This window comes from Saimiri boliviensis, chromosome X, assembly GCF_048565385.1.
Source record: "Saimiri boliviensis isolate mSaiBol1 chromosome X, mSaiBol1.pri, whole genome shotgun sequence".
NCBI classification, from domain to species: Eukaryota; Metazoa; Chordata; class Mammalia; order Primates; family Cebidae; genus Saimiri; species Saimiri boliviensis.
Genome location: NC_133470.1, coordinates 58,103,984 through 58,123,343, shown reverse-complemented (window position 1 = coordinate 58,123,343; position 19,360 = coordinate 58,103,984). Strand labels below are relative to the sequence as shown.

General features: G+C 45.0%; 1 long non-coding RNA gene across 1 annotated transcript; it reads right to left on the bottom strand.

Annotated features, from left to right (window-relative positions):
* Positions 1-512: 512 nt before the first annotated feature.
* LOC141582800 (uncharacterized) lies at positions 513-18,396 on the bottom strand. The gene is made up of 4 exons (XR_012515705.1): positions 18,308-18,396; positions 9,819-9,862; positions 9,328-9,379; positions 513-647 (listed from the first exon to the last, which is right to left on the bottom strand). It is a non-coding gene; the product is annotated as an uncharacterized LOC141582800 (long non-coding RNA).
* Positions 18,397-19,360: the final 964 nt, after the last annotated feature.

The window sequence follows — 19,360 nt, the reverse complement described above, 5'->3', positions numbered from 1 at the left end:
CCCATACCTCTGACTGGGAGTCAGGGCCTTAGGACACCTCTTCTCCCACCTCCAGCCCCGTGTCTTTCCTAGGAGTCTATTAATACAAGTCCAAGCCTGGGCTTTGCAGGGGCAAAAGAAATTCAGTCCTGCCAGGCCTAGCTCAGGGAAGTTGTATCCCATGACAGAGGAATAGGTACTTCAGCCCACCAAAGTCCAGCCTCCCACTGATCTCCTAATTCTTAGTCCATGTCCTGGTTTGCTCCCAAGGCTCAGGGCTCAGCTTGTGGAGCCCTTTGCTTCCAGCTGCCCAGCAGCCTAGTTCCCAACTTTGTCTTCAGCTTTGACTCATTGTCACATCTGGAGTCTGGGGCCAGCAGGTGTCCTGACCATCATGACTCTTCCCTGCTGCTAACAATGGTAGCAGTCACTAAAACACAAGAACGTGCTCACAAGAGGGACATTCTGACCACAGCACAAAGAACACAACTGACAGCTGAAGAATGACAAAATATCACCTGGAGACCAGCTTGGCCAAATCTTAGGTGTGCAGCTCTGAACACGTTCCTCAAACTCTCTAAGCTTCAGCGTTCTCATCTCCACAGTGAAAAACTTGATTACTATCTCATTGGGCTGCTATAGTAGATGACCATCTTGGAGCACAGTGCCTGGTAAATAGTAGGAAGTTAATAAATACAACTTAGCTTTGATTCTCACATGCATGATCTTAGTCAAATCAATGAATTTCAATTTCTGAACTCAGAGACAGCTTATAAATGCTTTCCCAATGATATTTTTTATAAAGAAACAATAAGATAATGAATGTAAAATTCCTAGCATGGTATTTGGAGCACAATTAAATCATTTTTTAAAAAGTGTTATCTTCCTTCACCTAGCTCCATGCACAGAAGTGAAACTATTTGCATCAAATACATCTAAGTGCATAAAACCATATGTGTTTAATAACATCAATATTACAAAAATCTCTCTAGATAATAGAAAAAGAAGGAATACTTCTCAACTCTTTTTGTAAGGCTAGCCAAATAACTAGACAAACCTTGATATCAAAACTAGACAATGGCATTATGATAAAAGGAACATTTCAGATCAATCTGTCTTATAAACATGAATGCAAAATCTAAAAATGAAGTATTAGGAAATGGAATCAGAACATACATTGAAAGAATAATTCATCATGACCAAGTGAGGTATGTTCCAGGACCTCAAGTGTGGGAAAAAAATGAAACGAAAGGCTGTCTTTGAAAAGACCAACAAAATTGACAAATCTTTAGCAAGACTGACAAAGAAAAAAGGGAGAAGACACAAATCACCAATATCAGGAATAAAACATGATATTGATACAGATCCTGTGGCCATCAAAAGCACAGTAAGCATAGTATTTCCTTAGAAATACTATGAACAACTCTACACACATAAATTTTACAACTTAGATGAAGTACATCAATTCCTTGAAAATCATAAATTACCATAACTCATTCAATATGAAATAGATAATTTGGATAGTCATGTAACTATCAAATAAATTAACTTGGAATTTCAAAAATCTCCCTCAAAATAAATTTCTAGGCCCAGATGGTTTCACTGGACAACTCTGACAAAAGATTAAAAATACTTAATTATATATAATCTCTTCCAGAACGTTGAAGTGAAAGGGAGACTTCTCAGCTGATTTTATGATGTCAGTTTTACCCTGTCACCAAAACTGGAAGAGACAATATACAAAAAGATAACTACAGACCAATAACCTTCAGAAAAATGGAAAAGTTCTTAAAAAAAAAAAGCCAACCAATAGAGTTCAGCAATATATAAAAATAATCATACACCATGAGCAAGTGGAGTTTATTCCAGGAATGCAAGGCTGGTTCAATACTCAGAAATCAATCAATATAATCCATCATATTAACAGGCCAAGAAAGAAAAATCATATTAATTTATCAATTGATGAAGAAAAAGCATTTAACAAAATTCAATACTCTTTCATAATACAAACACTTGAAAAAGGAGGAAGTGTGAACTTCTTCAACTTGATAAAGACCATCTACAAAATCTTGCAGCTAATGTTATACTCAATAATGAAAGACTGTATGCTTTTCACCTTATATTGGGAACAAAACAGGGATGTCTGCTCTCATCACTCTTCTATAAAATAATGCTGGAAGTTCTAGTCAATGCAATAAGTAAAGCAAAGCAAAGCAAAAACAAAGAAAGGGAAAAGGGAATACAGATTGGAAAACAAAGAAATTGGCTCTGATTTGCAGAAGGCATGAAAATCTCAAGGAATCTACAAAAAAAAAAAAAAAAAACTTCCCAGAACTGACAAGCAAGTTCAGCAAGGCAACAGGATAAAAGAAAAACATACAGAAATAAATTGTATTCTGTATACTAGCAATGAACATGTGAATATCAATATTAAAAACATAATACCATTTATAATCTCACCAAAAAAAATTTAGGTGTCAATCTAACAAAATGCAAAGGATTTGTATGTTGAAAATGTTGAAAATCACAATATGCTGATGAAAGAAATCAAAGAGCTAAAAAAAATTGAGAAACATACCCAAATGTTCATGGATTGGAAGATTCAACATAGTAAAGATGTCAGTTCTCTCAAACTGCTATGCAAGTTTAGTGCTATTCTTATCAAAATTCCAGCATGCTTTTTTGTAGACATAGACAAGATTATTCTAAAATTTATATGAAAAGGCAAAGGAACTAGAATAGCTAAGACAATTTTGAAAAAGAAGAACACAGTGGGAGGAATCATGCTACCTGATTTTAAGACTTATTACACAGCTAATGTCATCAAGACTGTGTGGCACTGGCAGAGAGACAGAGAAAGATATATATATATATATGTACGTATCTCTCTCTCATATATATATATATATATATATATATATATATATATATGAGAGAGAGATACATAGATCAATGGACAGAATAGAGAACTCAGAAACAGAGCTACACAAATATGGCTGACTGATTTTTTTTTTTTTTTTTTTTTTTTTCTTGAGACAGAGTTTTGCTCTGTCACCCAGGCTGGAGTGCAGTGGCATGATCTCAGCTCACTGCAACCTCCATCTCAAGCGATCCTCCTGCCTAAGCCTTCCGAGTAGCTGGAACTAAACTTTTTTGTATTTTTGATAGAGACAAAGTTTCATCCTATTGCCCAGGCTGCTCTCAAACTCCTGAGCTCAAGCGATCCATCCACCTCAGCCTCTCAAAGTGCTGGGATTACAGACATGACAACCATGCCCGACCCCCAACTGATTTTTGACCAAGGTACAGAAGCATCTCAATGGAGGAAAGACAGGTTTTTCAACAAATGAGGCTGGAACAATTGGAAATTCATAAACAAAAGAATGAACCTTGACCTAGACTTCACACCTTACATGAAAATTAACTGAAAATGAGTCATAGATTTAAATATAAAACAGAAAACTACAAATTATTTAGAAAAAATAGATAAATTGGACTTCATCAAATTAAATACTTATGTTCTGCAATAAAATTGATGAAAAGTTAAACTACGGACTGAGAGAAAATATTTGCAAACCATGTATTTGACATAAGACTTGTATCTAGAATATATGAAGAACTCTTAAGACTCAACAGTAAAACAAAACAAGACAAAACAAAACAAACAATCCAGTTAGAAAATGAGCAAAAGACATGAAGAGACATTTTACCATAGAGAATCTACAGATGGCAAATAAGCACATGAAAAGTTAGTCAACATCATTGGTGCAAATTAATGCAAATTAAAACCACAATGAGTTATCACTACATAGTTATCCAATGGGTAAAAAGAAAAAAAGTGACAATAACAAATGCTAGTGAGAATGCAGAGACTGGGTCACTCATACATTGCTGCTGGAGATGTAAAATGGTTCAGTAATTCTACACAACACATTGGTAGTTTCTCATAAAAATTAAACGTGCAACTACCATATGACTTAGCAGTTGCACTCAGACATTTATACCAGAGAATTTAAAACTAATGTTTACACAAAAATTTGTACATGAAAGTTTATAGCAGCTTTCTTTCTAATGGCCCAAAACTGGAAACAGCCCAGATGCCTTTCGACAAGTGACTGGCTAACTGGTACATCCATACCACAGAATACTACTCAGCAATAAAAAGGAACAAACATACATGCGACAGCTTGGATGAATCTTTAGAGAATTATAGCAAGGGAAAAAAAAAAAACAATACCACATGGTTACATAGTGTGTGACTCCATTATATAACATTCTTGAAATGACAGACTTATGAAAATGAACAGATTAGTGGTTGCCAGGGTTTAAAGAGGAGGTGGGTGCAGGAAGGAAGTGGGCATAACTATAAAAGGCAATAGGAAGGATTATTGTGATGGTACTATTCTATTACTTTTTTTAATGAGACCGGGTCTTGCTGTTTTGCCCAGGATAGAGTGCAGTGGCTTGATCACAGCTTGCTGCAGCCTTGACCTCTCAGGCTCAAGCCATCCTCCTGCCTCAGGCTCCCAAGTAGCTGGGACTACAGGAGAGCACCACCACACCCAGTTATTTATTTATTTATTTATTGAGACGGAGTCTTACTCTTTTGCCCAGGCTGGAGTGCAGTGGCACGATCTTGGCTCACTGCAACCACGCCTCCTGGGTTCAAGCGATTCTCTTGCCTCATCCTCTCAAGTAGCTGGGATTACAGGCGCCTGCCACCATGCCCGGCTAATTTTTGTATTTTTAGTAGAGACAGGGTTTCACCATGTTTGCCAGGCTGATCTCAAACTCCTGATCTCAGATGATCCCCCAGCCTTGGCCTTCCAAAGTGCTGGGATTACAGGTGACCCAGTTATTTATTTTTATTTTTATTTTTTTAGATACAAGGTCTTGCTATTTTGCCCAGGCTGGTCTTGAACTCCTGAACTCAAGCCATCCTCCCACCTCAGCCTCTCAAAGTGCTGGGATTACAGGCATGAGCTCAGCCTGTTCTATAACTTGACTGAAACAATGTCAACATCCTGGTTGTAATACAGTATTGTATTTTTGCAAGATATTAACATTGGGAGAAGCTTGGAAAGAATGCAATATATCTCTGCATAATTTCTTACTACTGCATGTGAGTCTACAATTACCACAGAACAAAGTATGATTTAAAGTATTAGCTGGCCAGGCACAGTGGCTCACACCTATAACCCTAGCACTTTGGAAGGCCAAAGTGGGAGGACCATGTGACCCCAAGAGTTTGAGCTTGCAGTGAGCTATGACTGCACCACTACATCCCAGCCTGAGTGACAGAGCTAGACCCTGTTTCAAAATTAAATAAAGTGAAATAAAATATTAACAAATGGAATCCAGTAATATATCAAAAGAATTTGTTATGAGCAGATGAGTTTTAATCTAGCAATTCAAGGGTGGTTTAACAATCAAAAACCAATCATAGTAATTCACCTAACAGTAAAAAGGAAAAAAATCATGATAGATGCATAAAAAGCATTTTACAAAATTTAGTACCCATTTATGATAAAAGTCTCAACACATTAGGAATAGAAGGGAGCTTCCTCAACCTGACAAAGGGCATCTATGAAAAACCCTCAACTAACAACATACTTCATTGTGAATTTTTTTTTTCTTTTGAGATGGTGTCTCCCTCTTTCTCCCAGGCTAGAATGCAGTCGTGTGATCTTGTCTCACTGCAACCCTCGCCTCCCGGGTTCAAGTGATTCTTTTACCTCAGCCTCTTCAGTAGCTGGAACTACAAGCACGTGCCACTACACCTGGCTAACTTTTTTTTTTTTTTTTTTTTTTTTTTTTATTTTTTTTTTTTAAATAGAGACACAGTTTCACCATGTTGGTCAGGCTGATCTTGAACTGCTGACCTCAGGTGATCCACCTGCCTCGGCCCTCCAAAGTGCTGGGATTACAGGTGTAAGCTACCACACTGGGCCTTCATTGTGAAATGTTGAAAGCTGGCTGGGTGCAGTGGCTCACTCCTGTAATCCCAGCACTTTGGGAGGCCAAGGTGGGCAGATCAGCTGAGGTCAGGAGTTCGAGACCAGCCTGGCCAACATGGTGAAACCCTGCCTCTACTAAAGATACAAAATTAGCCATGTGGTGGCATGCACCTGTAGTCCCAGCTACTTGGGAGGCTGAGGCAAGAGAATCACTTGAACCTGGGAGGCAGAGTCTGCAGTGAGCCAAGATTGCACCACTGCACTCCAGCCTGGGTGACAGAGTGAGACTCCATCTCTCTCTCTCTCTCTCTCTCTCTCTCTCTCTCTCTCTCTCTTTCTCTCTCTCTCTCTCTCTCTCTCTCTCTCTCTATATATATATATATATATATATATATATATAGAAAGCTTTCACATAGTGAATTTGGTTACAAGACAAGATGCCCACTACCACCATTTCCATTCAACCTACTGGAGGTCCCAATCAGTGCAATAAGACAAGCAAAAGAAATAAAAAATTGGAAAGGAGGAAGCAAAATGGCCATTATTTGCATTTGACATCATTGTGTACATAGAAAATCCAAAACTTTATTGACAAAATAATAGAACTCATAAGTGAATTTAGCCAGATCACTAGATAGAAGGTCAATAAGCAAAGATTAATTGTATTTCCATATAGCAGCAAAAAATAGAAAAATGAGGTTTTCAGAATCTTACCATTTGTAATAGTGTAAATGTGAAATAGGAATAAATCTAATGAATAATGTGGAAAATCTTGACGCCAACAACTATAAAACATTATGGAGAGAAATTAAAAGAGACATAAATAAATTAAGGGACAATCCATATCTGTGGTTTAGAAAAATTAATATTCTGAAAAAGTCAATTCTTTCCAAATTAATCCATAGAGTCAATGTGATTTCATGCAAAAATGCCAGTAAGTGCTTTTTTCTTAATTGAAAATGGGCAAATTGGTTCTGAAATTCAGATGGGAATGCAAAGGGCCAGGAGCTTTCCAGGTAATCTTAAAGGAGAAGACCATAGCTGGAGAACTCTTACTACCAAATACCAAGACACAGAGAGCTATAGTAATTAAGACACTGTGGTACTGGCACAAGGATATAGAAACTGCCAAATGAAAAGAAAATTCAAAAACAGAGCCACACATATATGATTACTTAATTTATGACAAAATGACACTGCAGTAGATTGCAGGTTCTTTTAAAAAATAAATAAATAAATAAATGGTGCTGGATCAGTTTGATAGCCATGGGGGGAAAATCTGTGTCTTGACCCCTGCCTCACACCATACACAGTAATCAGTTCCAGATAGATGGCAAATACAAATGTGAAAGGCAACACAACAAAGCTTTTAGAAGAAAATATAGGAGAACAACTTTGTATCCCTGGAGTAGACGATTTCTTTAAAAACGCTGTCCATGGAAAGGAAATTTGACAATTTGGACTATATTAAAATAAAAACATTCTGGTCATGAAAAAGGTTATGGTAAGAGAATAAAAAGACAACCGACAGAATGGGAGAAAATATTTGCAATAGATATATCTGGCAAAGAAGTCATCATTCAGAATGTATTATGCAAACCAATAGAAAAATGTGCAAAAGACTTTGACAGGCACTTCACAAAAACAGAATATGAAGATAGAAGATAAACATATGAAGAGGTGCTCCACTTAGTCAAAAAGAAAATGTAAATTAAAACCGTAATGAGATGTCATCCTCAACTCACTAGAATGAATAAAATGAAAGAAAACAGAAATGCCCAAATATTGGTGAAGATGAGAGTCACGAAAACACTCACACACTGCTGGCAGGAGCGTAAATTGGTATAACCCATTGGCAAACTATGAGGTAGTATCTGTGAAAGCTGAATGTACTCTTACCTATGAACCAGCAATTCCATTTGGAAAGACATCACACAAATGTTTATAACAGTCATATATGTAACAATCAAATCCATGAAATTACCCCAAGGTCCCAGAATTATGGTGATCTTGGCAGCTGTGTGGAGGCAGAACTAGAGGTGATGAGACAGAAGACCTGGGTGCAAGAGGTGGCTGTGGGAGGAGCTGGGTGAGAAGTGGTGGTTGCAAGGGCTGGGACCATGGCAGTGGCTGTGGGTGGGGGTGCTGGAGAGGCCTGGGGGTGGGAGAGAAAGGAGGTAGAGGCCACGTTACTAGAAATAGATTGGATGTGGGAGGTGGGGGGAAACCAGAGCCAGGTCCTGAGCTCCTGTGAAGATGGCTGCACTATTCGTTCAGGAAAGAAACCAAGGAGGATGAGGAGGCACGGATGAGAATGGAGGAGTTTGGTTTGGTGTGCAGTACGTCTGAGGCACTGGTGAGACCAGAGGAGGAAGCCATGCAAGGATTGACAACATTCCCTTGCCCCTACTCATTCACCCTCAAGTCACCAGAGAGTATGGGGCAGATGCCACAGCGAGAAAAGAGGCAAGCTGGAAGATAGAGAGCCCCTGGCCTTTGGCCTGATCCCAGGCTGCATGGAAAGCAGACGGAACACCAAACATCAAGACCAGTGCGCTGCTTTTTATGCCCTGTCCTCTGCCACTGCTGGGTCGGGGCCTCTACCTTTCCAGACCCCAGGTCCCCATCTGTTCCTTGGTTTCTCTAGACTGGGTTTTGGTACCAGCAAGGGTGTTCTCCTCCATCTCTGCCCTTTCCCATGAACCTTCACTGCCCAAGGAGACACTCCACTGACCTGCCTCTCTCCTCCCATCTAGGCTGCTCTGTGTGGTCCTGCTCCCTAGAGAATCGGATCCATCCCCTCCCTCTTATCCCCTGCAAGGAGTAAATACTCACAAGATCTTCTAGCTTAGATTTCACCAGTTACATAAGTTAGAGCCTTCAGTGTGCACATGGGGAAACTGCAACTCAGAGATGGGAAAGAACTATTTGTTGAAGGTTACTCAGAGAGAGCTAGGGCAGAAGCTGAGCCAGAACTCAGGCCTCTTAAAGCCCATGGTTGAACTTCTTTTTCTCCAAAGAAAAAGAAAAGGAGAAATAGAAAGAAAAAAGGGAAAAAGATGGCAAAACAGACAGAAAAAGCTACTGCACAGCGAGGTAGTAAAGAGACAGGAACAAACTCTGAGAGAGAGAGATGTGAGAGACAGAGGGGAGAGGGAGCAAGAGAGAGTGGGGGTAGGGAATAGAGAAAAAAAGAAAAAGAAAGAGAGAAAAACGAAGGAAGGAAGGAAGGAGAGAGAAAGAGAAGAAAAGGGAAAAGAGAAAGAGGAAAGGAAAGAAAGAGGCTAGCAAGGCAGTAGAGCAGGCTGGCTTCCTGCTCCTGCGGGGGCTGGCGGGAGCTGAGCCCACAGCACTGTAGAAGGCAGAGATGGGTGGCCCCACAAATTCTTACCTGCCAAACCCCATCAGCCCTCAGAGGCCCAAACCAAAACTGAGCAGTTGATCTAAACAGAAAACAAACAGAGCAAAATGAAAACACGCTGGCTGCCCCCCGGCTGCGGCTCTGTGCATTCATTGGCCCCCGGGAGGCCACTGGGAAAGCAAGGCACAGCTTTTGTAACCCTCCTCTCTCAGTGGCCCCCCATCCCACAGCCACCCCCCACTAAGAGCCATAGACTAAGCTCTGTTCAAGATGCCATGGCGGGGAGAGGGTAGGGCTCTTGGGGCCTGGGGGGTGGGACTGGTGAAGGCGGTGTGTTCCCTGCCCTTGGCTTGGCAGAAAAACAGCAAGGCCAGTTGGGGGGCTGACAGAGAGGGGAAGCGGTGGGGGAATAGAGCTCTGCCTTCTCCCCCATGCAGGGCCGGGGATTCCTAACCAGCCCTAAGTTTGTCTTGGGTGTGGTGAGGGTGAGCAGGCAAAAAGGGAGCACATTGAACACCTACCATGAGTATAGTGTATCAGTCTTGGTCTCCATTGGGCTCTGGAGCTAGAAATGTTGAAGAAAGAATGTTAGTTTATATCTTATCATTAATAACAATGACACAAGTTATAACTAGTACAGGTCTGGAGCTCTGCAGATACCAATTACTCACAGGAAAACTCACGGAATCCTCAAAACCCTACTGTGCAGTACTGTGATCAACTCTATTTCACAGAAGGGGAGACTGAGGCTCAGGGAGGTGAATCTGCTTGGCACACAGCTGGGAAAGGATTGAGCCTGGGCCGCTGAGAGCATGTCAGTGGACTCTGGTTGAGATGTAATGACCAGAGCCAGTGTGCAATGTGGGAAAGCACCTCTCTAAACCCAGGGGCATTGCCGAGTCCTAGAAACTTCTCATGTCATCCCAGGGAGTAGCAGAGGCAAGCAGTGTGTACAGGGGAGGCCAGGAGAGGGGACTCAGAAGAAGTGGCCCTAAGGAGGTGGCAGGGTGTTCTGGGGCAGGACCACTCCAAGATCCAGGGGTGTGCTCAGTGGCTGGACCTCCCTCAAGGATAGAAGTTGAGGAGGCTCAGACAAAAGCATGTCATCAAAAATATTTATTGCTGAGCACTTACAGTCATGTCAAAACACAGGCTCCAGAGCCACACAGCCTGGGTTCAAACCCCAGTTTCACTACTTCCTGTGTAACCTCGGTATAGTTCTTTAACTTCTCTGCACCCCCGTTTCCTGATCTATATGTTGGGGATAATGATATAAACTGCCTCAAAGAGTTTGGGAAGATTAAATTGTTTTATAAGTAATGCAGCTGCAAGTGTGCCTGGCACATGGTAAGTCTCAAACATTAGCTCTCGATGTCCTTGTCATTGTTGTGGTTATTTGCTGGCCTGCGCTGAGCACTGGGATAGCATCAGCGAGCCAAAGCAGCTGTGGTTCCGGTCCTCGTGGAGCTTTGAGTCTGGCAAGGAAGGTAGCCATTCATCACAAAGTAACACAGCAAAATACAAACTGCAACAGTGAGAAGTGCCATAGAGGAGAGGTCCACAGCGCCATGAGAGTGCAAAATGAAAAAAAAAAATGGATCCCAGCCAGGAACATATGTGGACATTTCCTTGAGGAAGATACGCTTGAGCTGTGGTCAGAAGTTGAAATAGGAGTCAGATAACAGAAAAAGGGAAGGAAGAGCATCTCGGGAAGAGGGCACAGCATGTGCAAAGGCCCAGAGATAGGAGGGAGCTGGGGAACTTAGTGCCAGATGTGGATGGAGAGGTAGGCAGGGGCTAGACCAGGGCAGCCCCTGGAATTGGTGCTCGGGAGTCTTGTGTTCTTTCTTAAGAACAAAGGGAAACTAGGGGAGGATTTTAAGGCTGGAGTAAAATGATCAGAAAAATACAGGGCCAAATTCAAGGTTGAGACAAGTCTCTGGCTGTGAGGTAGAGAGAAAGGCCACACAGAGAAGGGTAGGCAGAGACTGGCTTGTGGTCTTGGCCCTGCTGACGGCTCCCTTGATGCATGGCCTTGAACAAGTCCCCTTTCATCTCTGGGTGTCAGTTTTCATCTGTATACCAAATAGTCTCTGAAACCTGCCTTAGGGGCCATCATGTCCGTCTCTGTCGACTCTCAGTCTCTATCCCCCATTAAGAGAGAAAGAGGGCAGGGAAGAGATTTTGAATGCAGCACAGCCCCCTCTCCTGTCTTCTCTCCTCCCTACACCTCCACAGTGCGTCCCGACCCCGTGCCCAGGCTCTGTGGGCATCTCTCCTCCTCGTCCTCATCCACCCATGCTTGGAGCATCCCCGTCAGCATCAGGACATTATGGGGTGGGTCCACTCAAGCCTGGGACTGACGGAGGCTCAGGGACCCCCACAGTGGTTGCTGGTTATGCTGGAAAGCCCAGAACCACAGGCAGCTCGGAGAGGCTGCCCCCGCCAGGATGATGGAGTGGGTGTGACATAAATTTCTCAGGACAGGCAGCAAAAAAACATTTACAGCCCCTCCTTGCTGAGTCTGGTTCCAATCAGGCCCCTGGCCGGCCCGCTCCCTACACCCACCACACTGGGCTGGCTCCTCCAAAAGCCAGAGTCATTTAGGGCTTTTGTCTTTCTCCTCCTCTCCCTACTGTTTAAGAAACATTCACAGACATACATATAGGGCCCCGGTGCTTGTGGCGCCTCTGTGTACCCCCATGAGTGTACACATACGCACTTATCCATACATACATGTGGCCACCTGCGGTTCTGTGTACCCACACACATATACAGATTAACAGATACACACACGCACACACACACACCGTTCAGACTGGAGACTGGCCTTGGGTGGGCTGAGGAAGGCAATAGCCTCAATTGCCAGTCATGAGCCACAGACAGCAACATCCCCTCAGCCTAGACGCCAAAAGACCCAGGTAAGGCCTTCCTGCAGGAACAGTCCCCAGGCCGGTCCTCCCCTGCTTCCCCTCTTAGCTCCCGCTGGCCGCTGTGGCAACGGCCCACCAGGTGGGCCTTGGGAAGGCCCAGGAATGCCTTCCTTGAGGCAGAGTTAGGCTCTGGCCAGGCTGGGAGCGGGGAGGGTGCGGCTGACTGAGGGTGCCTTAGAGGGTAGACTGGACAGGCACAGGAACCCCATCTCCCTCTCGGCCCAGGACCCCCGAGGCCCTGGGCAAGCCCTACTCCAGCTCGGTGTCACCTTCTTCCCCAGGTTTCTCTGATACTCCACCCTGTTCCTACCCTCAGCTCAGGCCACCAGATGCCTCACCCGGCCACCCAATAAGTATCTGTTTCTCTTGATCCGACCTCAACAAACTTCCTTTCATGAGCCCCTCTTGCCTACCTGAATGCTCAAGCCATTTGGTGCGTCCTGTAGAAGCCAGAAGGGGCTCTGTTGTTTACTCAGAATGCATGGATCCAGTTACTGTACACCAGAGCCCAGAAGTCAGGCCCGGCTTCTTTCGACAGCAATGGTCTCACACACGTGGGAACGCCGAGCATCGGCAGAGAGGGAGAAGTTGCTCCACGTACAATTTGGTAAGGATTTGGGGGCTAAGGGAAGCCATTGACTTTTTTGCTTCTTTTTCTTCTAGAACAATCTGAATGGCGGCCCTTAAAGAACCTTATAAAAGAAGCTGCTCTATGTGGAAGGGTGTCATCCTCCCTCCCTTGCCTGGAGGCAGAATGATGCCATGTTATGAATGTGTGCTCAGGGAAGCCAGACTTGGGTTCAAATCCCTCATCATCCTTTACCAGCTGTGTGAACTTGGGCAATCAAGTTGAACCTATTGATGGGTTTCTTCTCAAGATCTAACATGCTCAGAACATTGTCCATACTAAATACTCAAGAAATGCTCGATCAGCTGCTTTGTGCTAACTCTGCCCCACTGAAACGGACAGCCTTAGGGAAAGGGGTAGAAGGAGGAGGAAAACGGATGTTGGCTACATTCATTACTTCATTTAACACTCCTTGCTTCTGGCTGAGGCATTTACTCTTAGGATCCCTCAGTTGAAACATGCTCTCTCTGGCTCCTGAGCTCACATCGGGACATCATCCCATGCTGGAGGGACAGTGGGGTGGGGGTGGGGCCTTAAACCCTGGTTTTGAGAGTGCTGCAGCCTAGTGCAAGAGTCATTGTCAAGCCCCCACCCCCCACCTGCCCCCTTCCTTGGGGGAAGTTGAGCAGACCAGCTGGCTGCCAGGGCCCAGCCGCAAGCTGGCTCCAGAGTGAGTTGGAGGACAACTTTATGAGGCAGAAAATCCAGCATCCACCTCTGGGAGCAGCAGCAGCAAAGTAGCTGACTTGGCTTTGAGTGGAGGAAACTCCATCTCTCTTGCCCAGATAACCCAGAGCACAGAGCACACCTGGCCCCATGCATTTTTCAGCTTCCTTAGGCAGGGAAGCCTCTGAGAAGCCTCCAGGGAGGCAGATTTCAGCTGAGCATAAGGAAAGCCAGAGTTCTGCAAGGGTGGAACCAGTTAGGAGGGGAGTGAGTTCTCTATCACCGTAGGTGTGTGAGCAGAGGCTGCCTAACACCCAGAAAGCCGACTAGAGAAGGGGTTAAACCCTTCACCTCGGTCAGGGATTTCTGGCCCGGAACTGGCCCACAAAAGGGACCCATGAAATTAAAGGCCTTCCTGAAATCATGTGCAACACTTTGTGTGCTGTGCACTTTTCTAGGAAATGGGTTTATTGCTTTTACAAAGTTCTTCAAGGGTGCCCACCCCCCGGTGTACTTACACAGATAAGGAAATGGAGCCTTGGAGAGGGAAAAGTACTGACTCGGAGTCTCTCGGCTTCCTAACCAACTCATGATTCCACCCTGCTTTCTACTCTACAAACTGTGTTCCCATCCTGTGTAGGTGTCTCTTGATTCTCTCGACAGCCTAGTGAAATGGATCACTGTTCTTGTCATTTTCCAGAGAAGGATTCTGGGGCCCAGAGAAGGGAAGGGACTTGCTTGGGTCACACAGACAGTTAGAGGACAAGCCAGGACAACATCCCAGGTGTCCTATCAATTATTTTTCCCAAACTCCATTTTGTTCTTACCCTCCAGAGGGCCAAGAAGCAGAGCTTCCTGCAGTGGGATCTGATGCTCCAGTGTGCAGGAGAGCTCGTAGCACCCTCTCACCCTCTTCCTGTTCACCATATTCTGGGAACCAGCTTCCACATCTACCCCGCAACCCATACTAAACATTCCTGGAATCTGGATTTGGAACAGTGGCCAGGGCATGGCATGAAGAGAGGATGAGAAGGGACAGAGTTGCAGTTACTCCTCCCTTCCAGAGAGCTTCTGTTTTTACTTGAACCTGCTTGAAGCTTGGTGCCACCTCAGGGAAGCTGGGTGGCTGACGCTCGTATCCACAAGCTTGTGCTTGTGACCTGTGTAAGCAGTGGTCAAGCCGGGAAAAGATGAGGCAGTGGCCTCTGCAGAGTAAAGAAGGGTCAGGGCCAAGGTAAGGAGATCAGCCCCTTTCTACATAATGCCACCTCTGTGTTACAGTTGAAAAAACAAATCTCCATAGAATCCACAGGGACAGGGGCCTGAAGATAAATGTCCTCCTCCACATCCCTCTTGGTGATGTCCCTGAAATGGGGCTGGCAGGCAAAGCCTGTCCACTGCCAGCCTCTGCTATTCCAGGGATGGACAATAGAGGTGAGCATCCAGCTAGTGACATAGGGTTTCCCTGCAAGGGACAAAGGCCAAAGGTGGGGCATGAGCCATGAGGTATATCAAGCAGGAGAGGGGCAGGCCCTGAGCGGTGGGGCCTGGAAGGGCAGGAGAAGATCACAACGACCCCAAGACCTGGAGTGCCACAGAAAAATCCGCTGCTCATGGGAGCTGTCTCCAGTTGGGCCAAGGAGGCCCTGTAAGCCAGCACTACCCTTTGATTTTCCTTAACAAAGCTTATCCCTGTGCATTTTTGGTCTAATTATAAAAGCCAAACATACTCATAGTGGAGAAGCTGGAGAATGACAACTACAAAGAAGAAAATTACCAGCTGTGTAATGTTCACCAAGTCACTTCACCTCTCTGCGCTTCCGTCTCCTCATCTGCAGAACGGGAATAATAAGGTATTTCTCCCGTAGGATAGCTATAAGGAGTAAGTGTATATTAATATGTGTAAAGTGCTGAGAAAAGCGCCATGCAAGCGTTAGCGTTTATTATTATAATCCACTATAATCCCGCCACCTGGAATCAGGCACTATTAACAATTGGTTAATTTCCTTGTAGTCATTTTATTTCAATGTTTACTGTTGGTAAAAAAAAAAAAAAACAACAACAACTCAGGATCATGCTGTATCCATGACTTGTTATTGTTCATATTTTAGTTTAACATTATGGCATGAGCAATTTTTTCCTCCATAGCATCCTTATAAATTGTAGATAACTATGTATTGAATTTTCTTATGTTGGACATTCAGCTTATTACTGTTTTTATGAACTGATTTTACACATATTTTAATCCAAATTTCCAGACATTTCTTTAGTGTAGGTTCCTGTAAGGGTAATTACTGAGTCAAAATGTATACCTGTTTTTAAGGGTCTTGATAATTCCAAATTGCCTGCCAAAAAGCCCATACCAATTTACACTTCCACCAGTAGTATATGAGATTGCCCATCTCACTGTAACGTTGACCACTATTTGAAATTTTTGCTAAATTGATGGACAAAATGTATATCCTTCGTATTCCCTCTGGTTGGAGTCAGGAATGGGACAGAGTATCATGACAAGGACTGTTAAATGGGTTCAGCCCTGTAGGTTAGAGAAGCCCGGATATACTTCCTACCTGGAAAACGAGCAAGAATGAAAGATGTGGTTGTGTGGTCACTCCAAGAAACCAAGAAAAAATCCCTAGTGCTAAGGGAATGAGGCCCAAGAAGATGCGATTGCCAATCCCTGTATTTGGCCAAAAGGCCTCCCCCCAAATATGTGTGGAGTCCCCCTGCCTGTCGAGACAGGAATAATTATAATGTAAATTGGGCTTTGGAAATGCAAATGTAAATTCAGAGCTGGATGGATTGACATGGCTTCTGAACACTGGAGGCCTGGGTATGTGACTCAGGGGTCCCTGGCTGAAAAGGAATCCTAGGAGCTTTCAGAGAAACAGAAGATGGGGCAGCCATATTGTTTGGAGAGCAGCTGCGGGAACCATAGAAGTCAGGGCGGCCACTGGGAACAAACGTGGAGCTGGAAGGCTGGGAGGACATACCTATGCTCAGGCATAGGCTGCTTCTGGGGTAGACTGGCGGGGCACTACCCCGGCTTCCCAGGACTATGCAGGCACAAGCTGAGGGCTGGAGCTGAGGGCTGGACTTGGAGGTGCAAACTCCCAGCCCAGGCAAGTCAAAGGTGAAGGAATCAGTGGGCGGAATGCCATGAAGGTGCAGATTCATGTTAGCACCAGATCACAACTCTGCTTATTGAGCACCGACTGTTTGCCAGGCTCCTAGGATAGGATCTCAATGGATAGTACCTACTCTACATGTGGGAAATTGAGGCACAGAATGGCCAAATAATGTGTCCAGAGTTACAGACAGTCCCTCGTAGAGCCAGAAGCTGAGTCCAGGGCTCTTTACTCAGGTCCCTTTAGGCAATGAGTTTGGCAATTGATTTCCTTGGGTAGAGTTGGTGGTAAGTTCTCACTCTTGCCTTGAGTAAAGGAGCTTTCTTTGCTGGCTAGAACCCCTGAAAGGATGTTATTTATAGGACGTGAAAAGTTGTTTGTGTAAAAGCCCAGAAGCAATAAAGTTAGAAGAATGGGTTTAGATAGCAGCAGGAAGGACTTACGATAGACACCAGGAAGAACTACCTCAAAGTATTTTATTGTATCTTTGATGCGTTAGATAACCAGGAAGGCCAGAGTGCCCGTCTCTGCTATTTTCAACAGTCGTCCTTTCCCACACTTTTTCCTTTCCCAACATCTCATTGCCACATAGTCCCTCATTATGTGTGTTCACCAGAGGTGATCTTTCCCACTGCTAGCACACTGTGAGATCCTAGGCCACGTGTGGCAACAGAACCGCTAGGATCCAGCTCAATCCAGGAGTGGCCTGAAATTGTATCACCCCCACCCCTTACCAATCTCTGCCTGCTGGGCTTTCCGTTTGATCCAGTGGCCTTCTCCACCAGCCAGAGTGTTGATCAGGGAAGCATCACAGAGAGTTAGGGGTGAAGGCAGCAGAGGGGTGCAATGGAACAGGAATGGAATTGTGTTACACAGACTATACTACTACAGCTAGTGTAACCCTGGGAAGATGCATTTGCCTTCCTAGCCCCCACTGTACGACTCTAAAATGAAGGATGATAGTAACTATCCCATCGGGGTGCTGTAAGGATACAAATGAGATTGTATAGTTGGTTCATAAACGTGGCTGGAGCGCCTGCGTTCTGCCAAGCCCAGTGCTAGCTAACTGGAGGGAGGGGGGCCACAGAGATGAACAGGAGGGCCAGTCCCTGGTCTCAAAGAGCTTTCAGGCATACTCACTTCCTCTTCCCCCTTCTGTGGGCAAATATTGAAAGCAACGTCTTCCCAGGCCAAGGATCTGGGGTTTCAGAAGCTCTTCCTCTCTCAGGGCAAGAAGTATGGGAAAGGATCCTCCATCCTGCACTTGACCCTTTGCTGAACTCTTCTTTATTTATATATTAACAGATGATCGACAGGCCACAAAACCCAATGCCTGAGTACCAGTCCTCGTTATTCATACCCACTGGTTCAGATTAACCCAACATCTCTTGTCTTCACATCTAGAAAGCTCTCTATGGACACAGATAACCTCTCTTTATAGATAAAGAGACAGAGGCTGAGTCATGTGAGGGAGGTGGCCCAAGGTCCCAAGGCAGGTACCTGATGGAGCAAGGATTAAAATCCAGAGCTCAATAGACTGCAAAGGCCTTGCCCCTTTCTCTACACCACACAGTTGGGAGACAGCTAGGACTTTGGGACTGCTCCTGAGGCCCCAGGCAACAACGGGGACAGCCAAGAGCAGGCCAGGTGCTCACCCCAGGTGCTTCCTTGCAAGCTTTTCCTCTGTCGTCTGGTCTCTTCCCTTCGCGGAGTAAGGCTCGGAGGAAATGCCTCACCACTCTCCAGGCATGTGTTAGAGGCTGAGGACTGGTGTCTCACAGGGGCAGAAGGAAGACTGGTGACCTCAGCGCAGAGGAAAGCCCCTCCTAGAGCCAGTCTGCCCCTCTTGGCACCCTTTTAGAGCTTCTCTGAAGCCCTCGCCAAACCTCCTCTGCTTGGGTTTTTCCAGAGGTCCAGGGAAATTCCAGGAGTCAAGGATGTCAATGTTTCTGACATACACAGTCACAGCATCCCACGAATGTACCTGGCTGATCATGTTCCGCTACAATCTCTCTGTTGAATATGGATGTGTAAGCAGGCCTGTGTGCCTACACACACACACACACGCACACACACACACACACACACACACACACATACACGCTGTAAGTGACCAGCTAATTCCACAAGCCTACTACAGAAGTCCGTATCTTCTCATCCTGTTTCCATTTCAGTGCACCCCACCTCACGTTGCCCTGAGTGTGTGTAGGAAGGTCACAGCAATGCTGAGAGCAGTGTGGGCCAAATGCAAGACTGGAGCTGCCACCCATCCTCCGCTGGTTTCACGCTCCTCCTTTTCTTTCCCTTTCCTGTTCCTCCTCCCAGACAGAGTTGCCTCCCTCTTCCAAAAGGCCACTCATGTGTAGCCACCCCTCACCTCCACACACACATATCATCATCCCAGGTCTCACTGTTACAAAGAATAAAGCTGAAAGCTGAGTCTACTGGGGTGTGGGTGGCATCAGGCCCAGAGAGGCCACAAGCAGCTGCCTCAGCTGGCAGAAGAGCTCTAGAAAAATGGGTGGGAGGAAGCATTTTAAGAGCAGTAAGCCAGGCCAGAGATCCCTGTTGGGTACTATGGGCCCAGGCAAGAGGTCTACTTCAAGAAGATTCCATCGGGGAGGTAAGACAAGAGGCAGTGCAACATAGCGACTGAGAACACACTGGAGCCAGATGGCTATGTGACATGGGAGAGTTACTTAATCTGT